This window comes from Heloderma suspectum, chromosome 1 (assembly GCF_057233095.1).
Source record: "Heloderma suspectum isolate Gila_16-S chromosome 1, 16-S_ref, whole genome shotgun sequence".
NCBI classification, from domain to species: domain Eukaryota; kingdom Metazoa; phylum Chordata; class Lepidosauria; order Squamata; family Helodermatidae; genus Heloderma; species Heloderma suspectum.
This window is the reverse complement of record NC_139458.1, coordinates 169,575,572-169,591,402: the sequence shown is the minus strand read 5'-3', so window position 1 is coordinate 169,591,402 and position 15,831 is coordinate 169,575,572. Positions and strand designations below refer to the sequence as shown.

The 15,831-nt window shown below is 42.2% G+C and overlaps 1 long non-coding RNA gene across 1 annotated transcript in view; it reads right to left on the bottom strand.

Moving 5' to 3' along the window:
* The window catches only part of LOC146358397 (uncharacterized), a 47,803-nt gene extending 44,467 nt beyond the window's left edge, over positions 1-3,336 (bottom strand). The window contains exons 1-2 of the long non-coding RNA XR_014784318.1: positions 3,132-3,336; positions 2,243-2,328 (exon numbers count right to left, since the gene is read on the bottom strand). This is a non-coding gene — a long non-coding RNA (uncharacterized LOC146358397). The remainder of the gene's footprint in view (positions 1-2,242; positions 2,329-3,131) is intronic.
* Positions 3,337-15,831: the final 12,495 nt, after the last annotated feature.

The window sequence follows — 15,831 nt, the reverse complement described above, 5'->3', positions numbered from 1 at the left end:
ATCATTGATGTTGTTATTATTGTATTTTGTATATCTCCATGAAACAGCCTTAATGAACTCTATTATACATGTTCAAAATAGTCACATCATTTTTTGCTCTTAGAATTTCAATTTCTAGTGCAGCAGAGACGAAAATAAATAAATAAATGCATGCATGCATACATACATACATACATACATAAAGGCAGGCAGTAACAACAAGTGGGTCCTACAACAAAATATTGTTGTACTCTACTCTACAGGAGTAGAGTGCTCCTGTTCAGAGTTCCAGCCAGCCAGCCATGCCCTCTTCCAGCATATGCCATTCCCTGCAACCAAGTTTCCCAGTTTCCCCCAACTCGGTGAGCATGCTCAATCACCATAGGGCTCTTTTGTGGGGTGGTTCTCCTCTGTGGGGGACAGGAGTTTTTTATATATTCTGCAAACCCTAGGGTTCCCCCAAGCCCGCTGATGATATGTAGTCCAAATGATACCTACCTCATTTGGACTACATACAGACTGGCACTCGGAGACTGAGTTTGCTATTAGTAAACAACAACAACAACTTCTTAAGTGTGGAAAGAAAACAAGGCTCTGTACAATATAAACGCATAGGGTGTTTCCAGATGTAGCCATACCTTGAATACAGCCATGGAAATCGATGGGGCTCCAGTTAGTCATGGCTAATTCAAGTCCTATTGATTTCAATGGGTCTACTCCAAGTATGACTAAATCTGGAACCAGTCCATATAATTAATATGCAACAGAATCCTGCCCACAGGCTCACAATCTGAATAATTATTTATATGTATCTTTCAAAGCTATCTGAAATGTTATTCACCCACCCAAGTTGAGGCCACAGGAAAGCTCTTGAAGCCAGCTCATTATACACAACATTAAATGCTTCTAAAAAAAATATGCACAGCCACCACCACCCCCTTATGCAAGTGTATAAGCACCTATATTTGGTCTATATACACTGCCCACAGTTACCTAATCTGCAGATATCACAATAAAATATTGATCTGTTTAAACAGAATTCTTTTTAAAATGTATTCTGTCTTTCTTGATAAAGGGAAAAAAAGAAACGAATTGCACAGCAAGCAATGAGCGTCACTCATATCATGAAGGTATATTTTATAACTGATCTTTCCTTAAGTTGCCATTTATTATTGCATATTAATAACATTAAATTCCATTATAATCTCAATTTCCATTCGGAAAATGGATGTCATAAGAGCATCTATAAATTATTCACATCTTTACTAAATGAAGGGCCATCAAAAAATTGTCACATGCAATCTATACTGTATATGACTTGTGACACAACTGACAACGTAACTAATATTTTTAATACTCTCTGGTTACTTCTTAATTAGGTGAGCTCAAATGTTTTACAGCACTTCTTCTAAGTTTGAAATGAAAATATAGCTTGGTGAGTTCGCCCTCACCAAGTCCTCTACTCGCGTATGTGCTTGCTCAATGATTTCATTGTAACTATGAGCCCAAAGTCTTGGCACTTTCTCAAGCTCAATCCACCAAATTCTATGAGTCATCGGCAGGGCCGGCCCTACCATTAGATGGAGTGAGACAGCTGCCTCAGGCAGCAGATGCTGGGTGCCAGGGAGGGATGGCAAGGTGTTGGAGGACAAAGCTACATGTGCCAGAGAGCCTGCCCTGCTCCCACTAAGGTAACCTCTTGCCTTTGTGTGTGCTGTCCCATTACCAGTGTTGGCATAAGATTCAGCTGGCAGTACAGTTGGCTTCTGTATGTGGAAAAGGGGCAGGGGCAGCCCCGGTTGTTGGGTTCCAGAGTTGTAGTCACGTGCCCAGGTTCCATAGAGCAGGGGTGAGCAGCAGATTTATTGGTAGATCTCTGGGGTTTGAAGTACTTCAGCAAGGCTCTCTACTGTTTAACAAACAGCAACAACATAAAGGCTTTCCCCCTCTAAATTAGGCTGCTAAAATGATGAAAGATTGAAGGAAAAACCAAAAGTGGGTTTTTGTGTGACAGGACTGTAAGCTTGGTTCTGGTAGTGAAAACAAATTCTTCGGCTGGGCATCTACTCAAGTCATCTTGCTACTCAATTCCAAATATATGTCCACCCCACCACAGCCCAGCCCAGCCCAAACCAAACCACACTCTTACACTTGGTTCAGATTGGCTGACCTTAGAATTTCTAGGGGGGGAAGCAAGGTAGATTCTATAAACCTGAAGTCACAACTCAGCAGGGTTGGGGGGGGGGTTGCTTTTGTTTTTTACCAGGGCTGAGGGGCTTGTGATTTTACTGAAGGTCTTAGAAGCTATTCCAGCAGTGACTCCTGTATTGTGCAACTTTCCCCCGACTTCTGTAAGAAGAGAAAATATATGTTACTAGACAAGGTGATATTATGGGAATTCAGCTATTCAGGCTTGAATTAGTTTGTCAAATCACTATGAGCACAGACTACTTCTATTTATGTATTTATTTGATTTGTATTCCACCTTTCTACCAAAAAATGGTGCTTAAGGCTGCTAACAATTACAGGATCTTTAAAGCAGACAAACTACTGTTACGGGCTGCGTTTATGTAACAACAGCAAATGCTTCCCAGTAATTCTACCTGCCACTGTTATTCACTGCTAACCTATCCTGAGAACCTCACCTGCAAATTAAAGGCCTGGTTTAAGATACTCTTCAGAGTGCAGGACATATTAGGAGACTTCCTTAGATGGAGGAGCCTTCTGGGAAGTAGGTGGTGTACCAGCCCTGGAATAGGGCATGAATGGAGAAAATGTTTTAGGTGGCAGAGCTAGTGTGATATCTCCTTCACGAGAAATGCTTGCCACTTCCCTTCAACTCAGAATCTTTCATTTCTCCTTAAGTTCCACCTGCAGGAATATCTGTTCAATCAGGGCAGTTTGCCCTCAGTTAGCTTCTTGCTGCTGGATTGCTAATCCTCAGTCCTGCTTTTCTTTTGGTTTCCTGCTTGTAACTCTACCCACCTGGGTGGAGCTTCCTCATAGGATGAGAAAGCAAAAGGGAGGAAAGAATCATATCCTGAACACAATCCATTATGTTTCAAGTATTTCTAGCTGAGGCCTCTATTTTTGTGGAAAGTCCCCCGCCCCATAAGCCAAACACATCCCAACAGTAATCTAAGGCAACTCACCAGTGTCCATGGTACCTCCTTTACAGAGAGGAGAACGGTCTTCTATTCAAAGGCATCCTCTACTTGAAAGGCTGTCTAGTCCAACTCCAAATTAAAGATAAAGACAATAAGAAGGGAGTGACCAGGTGCCTTGAAGTTGCCCATCAACGGGACTTGAACAGTAGAGTGAGCAGTCATACTATTCATCTGGTCACGGTCTTCCCCACTATGGTGAGATGTACAGTAATTCTATTTAAATTGTAATATTTCTAAATTTGTGCATATATATGCATAAGCAAATTTAATGGAAAACTGTGTTCTCTTTTGTCCTCTTTTTGAATGAAGCCACCTTACTGACAGACCTCCTATTTGTTGTTACTGATATGGGGCTTCTTCCCACGGAACTTTTATCCTGCTATTGAGACTGGTTACTCACAGAAGTTTGCGGGTCCTTTGGATGATGTCATCAACCTCCTGAGCATCTCCCGCACTAAATGACCTTTATTGGATTGTTTAAAAGATTGGAGAGAATGAGCTATCAAATTACATTGCTTGAGTTCCCCTTGAGTTCCCTCCATGAAAAAGGAAAAGCTGCAATAAGAGGAGCTAGACCACAGCACCATCTAGCGGCTGAATAATGAAACATATGGAAGACTCAGATAGAGGGAAAAGGATAGGGGAAGGAAGCACATGTAAAGGGAGCCTGTTGTGATCCTGCATTTAAAACAGAAGCAGAAAGCCCTGTTGTCAGGAGTGCCCTAGCTGCCTCTTGCAGTCCCCACCAATAGCCAACTCAGGACACAGACGACGAGGATTCTTTCTGAGACTTTATTCCTTTATTACTTTATGACTCTTCCAGATACTAATCACTAGCAACAAAGCAAGGAACAGCACTGGGGAAAGATAGCAGAGTAGCCTAAGCTCCAGGTAAGGCAGTTGGTCCCTGTGTGAAGAAGAACCACGGGAAGACCCTGAACTTATGGGCTAGGGAAAGATCCTCCCTCTTTCCCTTGGGTCCTCAGGAAGCGGCCGTTGTTTGAGCGCCAAACGAGCAGTACACCTCCTTTCTGCGCCCTCCATCTGTCGTCGCTCCCTGCGTCTGCGCCTTGCGTCCAGCAAGCCCCCCTCCAGCGCTCTCTCACTGCCAAGGTCACTATCTATCCCAGGAATGCTGGCAGGAGGAATCTCTGCCAGCTGCTGTGCTTCTGAGAGATGAGCGAGCTCCTTTCCCATGGATTGCTGTTCCTCCTCAGAATCAGAACTGCTCTGGGGCTCTACTGGCTCAGTTTCCACCCTGACACCTGTTTTAAATGTGAAATTTTAGGCTGGTGTAGAGATGTTCCTGTGCTTAGAAAAACAGTGAGGTTGCCAAGATCCTGAGAGGGCACAATACAAGTCTGGTGAAGTGTATTCCGGTTGGTGGGTCACACATTGGGCAGGGCTGTTCTAATTCATTTTGCCATCAGTCTACAGCCTATTGAGCCAGAAAACCTTTCATCTCATTACAGAGAATTCATTGGATTGCTCCTCATATGTAGGGCACACCTCCACAGCTTCACTCCAATTGGGCATTTAATGGCCATTACCTCTCCCCAGGGAATAACGGAAACTGTACTTCTGTGAGGTGGAATGGGATCTCTTAACAGAATTTCTTCCACCTCACGAAACTACAATTCCCAGGATTCTTTTGGGGAAGTCATGACAGTTAAACTGGCATTGCAGTATAGATATGCCTATAGAATCCTGTCATCAGTCCAGCAAAATAGATAGGCATTTTGACTACTCCTCAAAGTGTTTTTTAGCAAATAGGGGCATAAACTATACTTTTAATCTGAATTTATTTGTATGCTTTTCCCTTTTTTTCCCTCCCAAAGTTTGGATTAATTTGACTTTTCTTCAAGACAACAAAGCTTTTAGCCATTGGAAAACCATAGACAGTAATTTACAGAACTCTCCTTTCCTTTCCCTTTTAATTCAGCTGCTTGCACGAATCCAAGTTGAAGCACTTCTCGGACTGCAAATATAGCAATTATCCCGAGTAATGCTTTGACACTGTTACCACAGGCAAGTGGCCAGAGTACATCAGCAGTTAAAATATCTAAGCAAGTTAACAAGCTCCTTTTACTCTCCATAGAACAGGGGAAGAAAGGGAATCTAACCCTAAGAAATGTTAAAACAAAGGCGCAAAAAAGGCTTCTGGTGTTTGTTAAAGAAAATGGTGCCACCGTCTCAGCCTGATCAAGGTGTAACATCTGAATCCCTGACAGATGTCCATGGTAGAATTTGACAGAAAAGGGGGGGGATGTTGAGGGGTTTATAGTTCAGATCTGCTTTCTGTTGTCTGCTAATGAATCGCAACAGTCCACAAGCGTGTGTGTTCAAACTACACCTAGCATGCTTGGCTTGGTTGGATCGGTATTGTGGATGGAGGGCAGGGGATTGTTTGGTTTGGTTTTGAACTCCTCTTCGCTTTGCCCCCATTTTCCCCCTCAGCTCTGTTTTCCAAAATGCCCCCACATGTACCATACAAAAGACATCTCTGAACTCATGAAGTAAATTCCCAAAGAATTATTAACAAATCATTTTCTGTCAGCCAGAGATATCAGACTTAATTAGGTGCTTGGTGTTGATGGGGTGCAAAAACAAAAGCCATCTCCTGTCTGAAAATGTCCAGGTCTGGTATATAGGCTCCATTCTTCCTTGTATGGCATAGAAAATAATTGAGCTTTAGTGTGTGTGTGGGGGGGGGGTGATTCAGACAAAAGCTTTTGACTAAGATTTGTTTTCCTTTCTCACCAGGTAACTTTAAAGGGTGGGGGTGGAGTTGATTGTACATGCCAGTTATAAAGAAAGAGAGCTATAACCTACATTAAGAACTGAATGCAAAGCAGTTCTAACAAGCATAATTTTTGCAAGCGATTAATCAAAATGTATTTAGCAAGTCATTTCTAATGATAATCAACAGACCTGCTTAAAACAATAACCATTTGGCAATGACAACACCATTCCTTCTGATGTAAGTGGGCTTTGAGGCTTGAAATAAAACACAGTGCTTCCAATGGCTAAACTTTTTCATAATGAATTATTTGCCCAAGAAAATGCCATTACATGGATTGAGAATTAAATATATGCATCATAAGCCTTATACACTGCAACACATTCAAGCATCACAGTGCAGCAAAGGGTTGTTCTCTGCCTTCTTTTCTTTTACTTTTCACCTTATAGTAGTATTTTCAACAATTGTCTTTTTCAAGATGGTTATCTGTGTATTAGAAATTATTACCCAGCTACTCAGTAGCTGATTAGTATTTGGCTGGGTGTTCTCTCTCTCTCTCTCTCTCTCTCCAAAGAAATTCCTCACACAAGTGTATAACTGCTATACTCATGGGAAAAAAACCTATCACACCTCTAAATTGAGAAGCTAAGGGAGTCTTCACTCTTGCTAAGTCTTTTTAGTATTGCACAAAGCTTGTGTGAAATCAGCATTAATACAGAGTAAAGAATCCAGACTGCAATCCTATGCGCATCTGCTGAGCAATAATGTCCATTATATTGACCAAGACTTCGTTCCGAGTAAATATGCATAAGGTTGATTTGTAAGTATCTCTTCTCTCCTTGCTTCTGTGTTTTAATTGCCTCTGCAAGAAAAGGCAAAGTGATCAATTGTTTTTCGTTGCTTCGTCTATTCCTTGTCTTTCCTGGAAATGTCAATTGGCACTGAAGGTGCAGGGTGTAAATTGTGAAAATAAATAGAAATAAATATTTTCTATTGTTGACTAGGAGGCACTTCAGTACAAGTCCTTGGAACCAACATTGTCTTTAAACTGAGATTTTCAAAATCAGGTGCTCCAAGAATAACCAACTGATCCTATAATTATGAGGAAAGAATCATTCTGATTCTGCTGTATCATAAAATTTACACACACACACACACACACAAAACCCTTTTTGGAACTTCCACAAACATTGTCTTAAAATGCCATCCAGAAACTGTCCTTTGCAGATGTTGAAATGGCCACTGTATCCTAAAACTTTCTCCAGCAATTTGGGACATGTTAGGACTTATGACCTGCAGTATTTTGTCAGAGTGTGAGAGTCACAATGATATTATGTCTCGCATCACAGGCAAATCTGGTCTAAATGTTTAGTATCAGGATGCCTATATAGTCCTGTGCAACATGTAGGAAAAACTACAACAGGCCTAAGAACAAGATTCTGTAACCACAATTCTTGTTTAAAAAAGAAAAAACTTAGAGCAGCCTATTGCAAGACATTTTAACCCACATGCACATAGAGCATTTCTACACCAGCCTAAAATCCTGCATTTAAAATGGGGCTTTCTGCTTCCGTTTTAAATGCAGGGTCACAACTGACTCCCTTTACAAGTGCTTCCTTTCCCCCCCTCCCCTTCCCCCTTCCTTCTCCCCATATTAGAGTTTTCCATTATCTTTCATTGACGTTGCTCCTCTTCTTGCCACTTTTACTGTTTTGACGGAGGAAACTGAAGCAGAACACAACGGGCTAATTTTGATAGCTCATTATCTCCAATCTATTTAAAAATGGAACAAAGGGCATATAGTGCAGGAGGGTCATGGCAGGGTCACAGCATCATGTAAAGAGCCCGCAAACTTCCGTGAAGGAGCAATCTCAATCTCAGAATAAAAGCTCCGTGTGATGAAGCTCATAGTCTCTCAGGCTTACAAATGCTTCCAACTGGAAAAAACCCCCAAAGAACACTGACATGCTTGACAGAAAGGTTAAACCTCTGGATCCACAAACTCAGAATTCTATGGCTTTAACCTGGAGGACAATGCATAAGCTTTATACCACTCACACCTCTGTTTTTTCCTTCTTAGTTCATCTCCCAGCGTTCCAAACTGCCACGCTTGGTATCCATTTAACATGGCGGCTACTCATGAGGGAGGAAGCTGAAATGTTTAGCACTAAATATATGTTGAAATTACTCCATTTTAAGTCTGTCTTTCTATCTATCTTTCATATACATACACGTACACACATTCACAGACACACACATATGTATATAGAAACACACAGGTGTGTTTTTATGTGGAGGGGGGCGTTATGGCTCAGCATGGAAAGCATTCCTTTTCTGGAGCTCAGAAAGTCAAGAAAAATAATTTGGAAGTATTTTAAACTTATTTTATCTGACTTTCTGACAGTTAATTTGGTGTGAAAAACTGCAACAGTAGAAAACAGATGTTAAGGGGCCAACATATAGTTAAGGTCAAAGCAAACATAAAACACAGCTTTTCCTTTCTAGGGAGGAAAAGGATTTGTCCAGCAACAGGTTTTCTACTAAACCTGACTTTTTATTGTTCGCCCATGCTATCTGCAGACTATACAATGGAATACTGTCTGCCATAGTGCAATACCTCTCAGCACTAGTAATTTAAGACTTTCTTCTCTGTAATACACTAAACCATCATAACCTGTCTCTTCCTATTTAGTTTAACCTACAACCACCACATACTGATTTGGCTGTGTGTGGCTTTCTCTATTGCCATTTATTACTCTGCTCGACTCCTGAAATTCTGTTTGCAATTTAAGGCCACAAATTAGAAGCGTAAGTCATCTGTTTCCTATAATCCTCCTGTCAGGGCTGGAATCACATTTGGAGCTCAGCACCATGGCTAGTCCTGGGCCCTTAAAGCCTCTCTGATTGGTTAAGCAGGCCAAGAGCTGTACTCTGAATAAATAAAATACACTGAAGTGCAGGGCTTAAGAAGCAAAGGGAAAGGAAGAAAGAAAGAAAGAAAGAAAGAAAGAAAGAAAGAAAGAAAGAAAGAAAGGAAGGAAGGAAGGAAGGAAGGAAATATCACCAATACATTTATTATTTTATCATATGCAGAACCAATGGCAGACATAGAAATAATAGTTATATGTATTACAGTACATTAGATAATATTAATAAGGCAGTTGGCTAGGATTTGGGGGGCCTTATTAAAAGTTACCAATTTCTATACAAATATAGAAATGTTGTCATTCATTCCGCCTTCCATGCAGTACACATTTCATTAATATTTCCGCCTTTGCTAATCTGATTAACCATCTCTTCCCTCCCAATGTCACTATGAAACTTAAACTACACTCCCTTCTGTCATACATTTATTCTAATGAATCTCTGCTTTTCTCATTTATGACTGTAGAGGCTATTTTAAAGAAGATAAAACATCTTTAAAATGCTTTGTCCCCTCCAGCCACCATGTAACCACCCTGACAAAAGTACAGCACGATCTTCTGCATGTCTACTCAGAAAAGGAAGTCTCATTGATTTAAGAACATAAGAAGAGCCCCAGTCGATCAGACCAATAGCCTATCTAGTCCAACATTCTGTTCCTACTGTAGCCAAGCAGATGCCTATGCGAAGCCCACAAGGAGGACATGAGGGCAAGAGCATCCTCCTGGTAATGTTCCCCAGCAACTGGTATTGAAAGGTGCATTGCCTCTGGTACTTGCATTTATCTAAACCCCTTTTAAAGATGTCCAAGTTGCCAGCCATCACTACATCTTGAGGTAACAAATTCCACAGTTTAACTATGTGCTGTGTGAAGAAGTCCTTTTTTATCTCCCAGATTTTAGCTTCATTGGGTGACCCCAGATTCTAGTATTAAAAGAGTATTTGGTGCGGTAGTGTCTAGTATTAAGCACACAGAACTTTCTATCCACTTTCTCCACACTTATTCCCAGTTAAGAATTGCAGCATTAATTAAATACAGACCTTTCATGCAAACAGCTAAAATGGCCATGCGAATGCTATTTACCTGGTTACTTGAAATCATATTAATAGCAGTCAGAGGCAAACCCTATTCTTAAGTCTCTCCATCTCACAGTATTCCACTACAGAGGAAAATAATGACTTCTTATACATTATTTTGAACTTTCTGTATTTAGCACTGCATGCTGCTAAAAGAACAAGGTTAAACAGCTATTTGAATACAAACAGAATAACAATTTGGGCAGGAAATATGCCTGCCCTCACCAGTATGAAGAAGTCCTCTTAAACAAAAAAAGAAAACAATTAAATAACATACAGAACAACATAAGCAATCATGCCATATAGTCACCCTGAGCCTTCACTGGGAAACTAAAGAAATTGATAGAATATTCAAAATACAGATGATTTGTTTTCATGCAAAGACAACAATAAACTCTGCAGTGTTGAAATATGTGATCCAGGCTGAATCTCCAGCGGTATATTTTTCATAGATTTTGGAGAAAAACTATAAAAACTGTTACAGTGTTTAAAAGTTACAAGAATTCAAAAAAAAAAAAAAAGAGCATTCCATTGCTTCTGTAACTTCAAACTTGGCAATGCTTTTAAGTCAAATCTGGCAGGCTATTGCTTTTAAATGAGCACCAAGATATTTGGAAGTTAAAAAAAAACAGAGAGAGAGAGAAGAATTGGCTAAGATGTGATATTTTAGAAGCATCTGCTATGTATGATCCACACTATATCTATCTATCTATCTATCTATCTATCTATCTATCTATCTATATATTAATGGTGCATTCTATGTTACACAAATAAATGTGCATTATGAGCCCTTAGTTGTTGTTGTTCAGTCATTAAGTCGTGTCCGACTCTTCGTGACCCCATGGACCATAGCACACCAGGCCTTCCTGTCCTCCGCTCTCTCCCAGAGTGTGCTCAAATATCGGTGATGCTATCTAGCCAGCTCATCCTCTGCCGTCCCCTTCTCCTTTTGCTTTCAGTCTTTCCCAGCATCAGGGTCTTTTCCAGAGAGTTTTCTCTTCGCATTAGGTGGCCAAAATATTGGAGCTTCAGCTTCAGGATCTGTCCTTCCAATGAGCAGTCAGGGTTGATTTCCTTCAGTATTGACTGATTTGACCTCCTTGCAGTCCAGGGGACTCGTAAGAGTCTTCTCCAGCAACGCAGTTCGAAAGCATCAATTCTTTGGCACTCAGCCTTCCTTATAGTCCAGCTCTCACAGCCATACGTTACTACTGGGAAAATCATAGCTTTGATTATACAGACCTTTGTCAGCAAGGTGATGCCTCTGCTTCTTACTATGCTGTCTAGGTTTGCTATAGCTTTCCTCCCAAGGAGCAAGCGTCTTTTAATTTCATGGCTACAGTCACCATCTTCAGTGATCTTGGAGCCCAAGAAAATAAAATGTCACTGCTTCCATTTCTTCCCCTTCTATATGCCAGGAAGTGATGGGGCCAGATGCCATGATCTTAGTTTGTTTAATGTTGAGTTTCAAACCAGCTTTTGCACTCTCCACTTTCACCCTCAGCAAGAGGCTCTTTAGATCCTCTTCGCTTTCTGCCATTAGGGTGGTATTGTCTGCGTATCTGAGGTTGTTGATAATTCTCCCAGCAATCTTAATTCCAACCTGTGATTCATCCAACCCTGCATTTCTCATGATGTACTCTGCATATAAATTAAATAAACAGGGCGACAATATGCAGCCTTGTCATCCTCCTTTCCCAATTTTGAACAAATCGGTAGGGTTGGCGGAGAATTTCTCCACGAATCTTCGGGAGGCCGAGCGCCGACGCATTCGGCCCCCTGAAAGTGTTGGGGAAATTCTCCGCCGGCCCCCCGCCCCCCCCAGGATGGGACTTACCTTCGGCGAATGTCCCTCTCGGCGGCGGGTCCTGGCGGCGGTTCGGCAGCAGTTCGGCGGGGGCGGGGGTGGCAGCCGGTCTCCTGACCGGCTGCCGCCGCCGCCATTGAAAAAAAAAAAGTAAAATAAAAAACACACACACACACCCGTGATAGGCTACGTAACGATTTACGTAGCCTATCACAGCTAGATTTCCAAAGTCAGCCGTGATAGGCTACGTAAATCGTCCCGTAGCCTATCACGGGTGACTTTGGGGGAAAAAAAAAAGTGCGTACGCAAATGGCGCTGCCGATGGGGCGTCGCCATTTGCGTTCCTTATTTTGGCATGGCTAGTCTACGTAAAGATTTACGTAGACTACAGCGAAAATAAGGGAACGTTATTCGCGTTGCCTTTATTTCCGCCGTAGTCTACGTAAATCTTTACGTAGACTAGACGTGCCAAAATAAGGAACGCAAATGGCGGTCCCCATGGGAGCCGCCATTTGCGTACACGTTTTTTTTTTTCCCCCAAAGTCACCCGTGATAGACTACGTGACGATTTACATAGCCTATGACGGCTGACTTTGGAAATCTAGCTGTGATAGGCTTCGTAAATCGTTACGTAGCCTATCATGGGTGTGTGTGTTTTGTTTTGTTTTTACTTTTTTTTTCGCGGCCGCGTAGATGGGGCGCTCCTACCCGGCCTGAATTTCGCCGGCAAGGGATGGGGCGCCTCCCCCCCGGCCTGAATTTCGGCCGGGCGAGGCAGGGCGCCTCCCCCCCTCGCCTGAACTTCGGGGGGAGAAGCGAAGCGCCTCCCCCCCACCGCGAAGCAAGCTGCGGGACAAGGTAAGTCCCTTTCGTCCATCCCTACAAATCGGTTGTTCCATGTCCGGTTCTTACTGTTGCTTCTTGGCCCTCGTACAGGTTTCTCAGGAGACAGGTAAGGTGGTCTGGTACTCCCATCTCTTTAAGAATTTGCCACAGTTTGTTGTGATCCACACAACCAAAGGCTTTAGTGTAGTCAATGAAGCAGAAATAGACGTTTTTCTGGAATTCTCTTGCTTTCTCCATGATCCAGCGAATGTTGGCGATTTGATCTCTGCCTCTTCAAAACCCAGCTTGTACTTCCGGTAGTTCTCAGTTCACATACTGCTGAAGCCTAGCTTGTAGGATTTTGAGCATAACCTTGCTGGCATGTGAAATGAGCGCAATTGTACGGTAGTTCGAACACTCTTTGGCATTGCCTTTCTTTGGGATTGGAATGTAAACTGACCTTTTCCAGTTTTGTGGCCACTGTTGAGTGTTCCAAATTTGTTGGCATATTGAGTGCAGCACTTCAACAGCATCATCTTTTAGGATTTTAAATAGCTCAGCTGGAATACTGTCATCTCCGCTAGCTTTGTTGTTAGGAATGCTTCCTAAGGCCCACTTGACTTCACTCTCGAGGATGTCTGGCTCAAGTCCAGTGACTGCACTATCATGGCTATCAGGGTCATTCAGATCTTTCCTTTATAGTTCTTCTGTGTATTCTTTCCACCTCTTCTTAATCTCATCTGCTTCTGTTAGGTCCCTGCCTTCTTTGTCCATTATCATGCCCGTCTTTGCACAAAACGTTCCCTTGCAATCTCCGATATTCTTGAAAAGATCTCTAGTCTTTTCCTTTCTCTTGTTTTCCTCGATTTCTTTGCATTGTTCATTTAAGAAGGCCTTCTTGTCTCTCCTTGCTATTCTCTGGAAATCGGCATTCAGTTGGATATATCTTCCCCTTTCTCCCTTGCTTTTCGCTTCCTTTCTTTCCTCAGCTACTTGTAAAGCCTCATCAGACAGCCACTTGGCTTTCTTGCATTTCTTTTTCTTTGGGATGGATTTCGTTGCTGCCTCCTGAACAATGTTACGGACCTCTGTCCATAGTTCCTCAGGCACCCTGTCTATCAGGTCTAATCCCTTAAATCTATTCATCATCTCCACTGTATATTTATAAGGGATATGATTTAGGTCATACCTGAATGGTTTAGTGGTTTCCCCTACGTTCTTCAATTTAAGCTGAAATTTTGCAATAAGAAGTTCATGATCTGAGCCACAGTCAGCTCCAGGTCTTGTTTTTACTGACTGTATAGAGTTTCTCCATCTTTGGCTGCAAAGGACATTATCAATCTGATTTCGATACTGGCCATCTGGTGATGTCCATGTGTAGAGTCGCCTCTTGTGCTGTTGGAAAAGAGTGTTTGCTATGATCAGCATGCTCTCTTGGCAAAACTCTATTAGCCTTTGTCCTGCTTCATTTTGTACACCAAGGCCATGCTTGCCTGTTATCCTGGTTATTTCTTGACTTCCTACTTTAGCATTCCAATCCCCTATGATGAAAAGGACATCTTTTTTGGTGTTAGTTCTAGAAGGTGTTGTAAGTCTTCATAGAACCGATCAACCTCAGCTTCTTTGGCCTCAGTGTTTGGGGCATAGACTTGAATTACTGTGATGTTGAATGGTTTGCCTTGGATTCATAGTGAGATCATTCTGTCATTTTTGAGATTGTACCCCAGTACTGCTTTTCCCACCCTTTTGTTGACTATGAGTGCTATTCCATTTCTTCTAAGGGATTCTGGCCCACAGTAGTCGATATAATGGTCACCTGAATTAAATTCGCCCATGCCTTTCCATTTTAGTTCGCTGATTCCAAGATGTCGATGTTCAATCTTGCCATCTCATGTTTGACCACCTCCAGCTTACCTTGATTCATTGATCTTACATTCCAGGTTCCTAAACAATATTGTTCTTTACAGCATCGGACTTTCTTTTCACCACCAGACACATCCACAGCTGACTGTCCTTTCGGCTTTGGCCCAGCCACTTCACTCTTTCTTGCTCTACTTGTAAATTCCCTCTGCTCTTCCCCAGTAGTATATTGGACACCTTCCGACCTGAGGGGCTCATCTTCCGGCATCATCTCTTTTAGCCTAGTGATATGTTCCATGGGGTTCTCTTGGCAAGAATACTGGAGTGGGTTGCCATTTCCTTCTCCAGTGGACCACATTTTGTCAGAACTCTCTGCCATGACCTGTCCTTCTTGGGTGGCCCTGCATGGCATAGCTTATGGCTTCACTGAGTTACGCAAGCCCCTTCGACAAAACAAGGCAGTGATCCATGACGGGGAGCCCTTAGTACACAAATGCAAAGTTGTGTCAAGATTCATTTACAGCCTCTACTGCGATGACTCCTTAGTAAAGAGATTCTCAATAATGAATGTCCATTGTTATAAATAACCACACAACAGCAAATCATTCACCAAGGACAAAAGCACACCAAAACCATGCCACTTGTTCCAGAGCTGAGGCACCCATGCTGCTGCAATTCAAAGAGCCCATAATGCAGTTGAAGTATTGCCATGTAAATTAGGAGCATACTGAAGACTCCGAGGTTGTGTCTCCGGAAGTAAGAGTTCTGTAGACCAAAATGCTAGAGACATTTCTTAGACTGCATCGGGAAGATAATATTTTTCAGATTACAAACAAGTAAAAATGTCTGAACTACGGAGAGCAGCCTAACCTACAAATTGATGGAGCTGGAGTCTAATACAACTAAACTGGTTTCAGTTCAGGACATTCTGACTGAACTGAATTGCAGTTCTCAGCAATGTGCCCTGATCCAGCAATTCACACAGTGCTCCCCACCTGCAACAGTTTTCTTGTACACTGAAATCAAGGCAGGAGCTCTGAACATTCAAGGGATAGATGGGTGCTGCTTCTCTTCCACTGAAGCAAATAGCAAAGTCCTCTCATGCAGGAGTGTGATCTCCACATATGATCTGGACACTAGTTTGCAGTTATCAGGCCACTGATGTGGGAATGGCCCCATTGGACTATTCTGATATTATGGGGTCAATTTGCCCACTGTTTGTATTAGTTGCAAATTGATACAAATTGAGCAATCTAACCTCAGGTGACGAAATATATGCCAATTGCCCTGCAAACTGTGCCCTAGTGTCATGCAGTTATCAAACCATTCAAAAGGAAAAATCACACGTTTGAGCCCTCTCTTGTTTCCCCTACATGCTCAACACACCACAGATAATCTGTGCTTCAAGTTGCTGATAAGTTACTTGCAATCTGTTGTGTTAGTTTGCACATGGT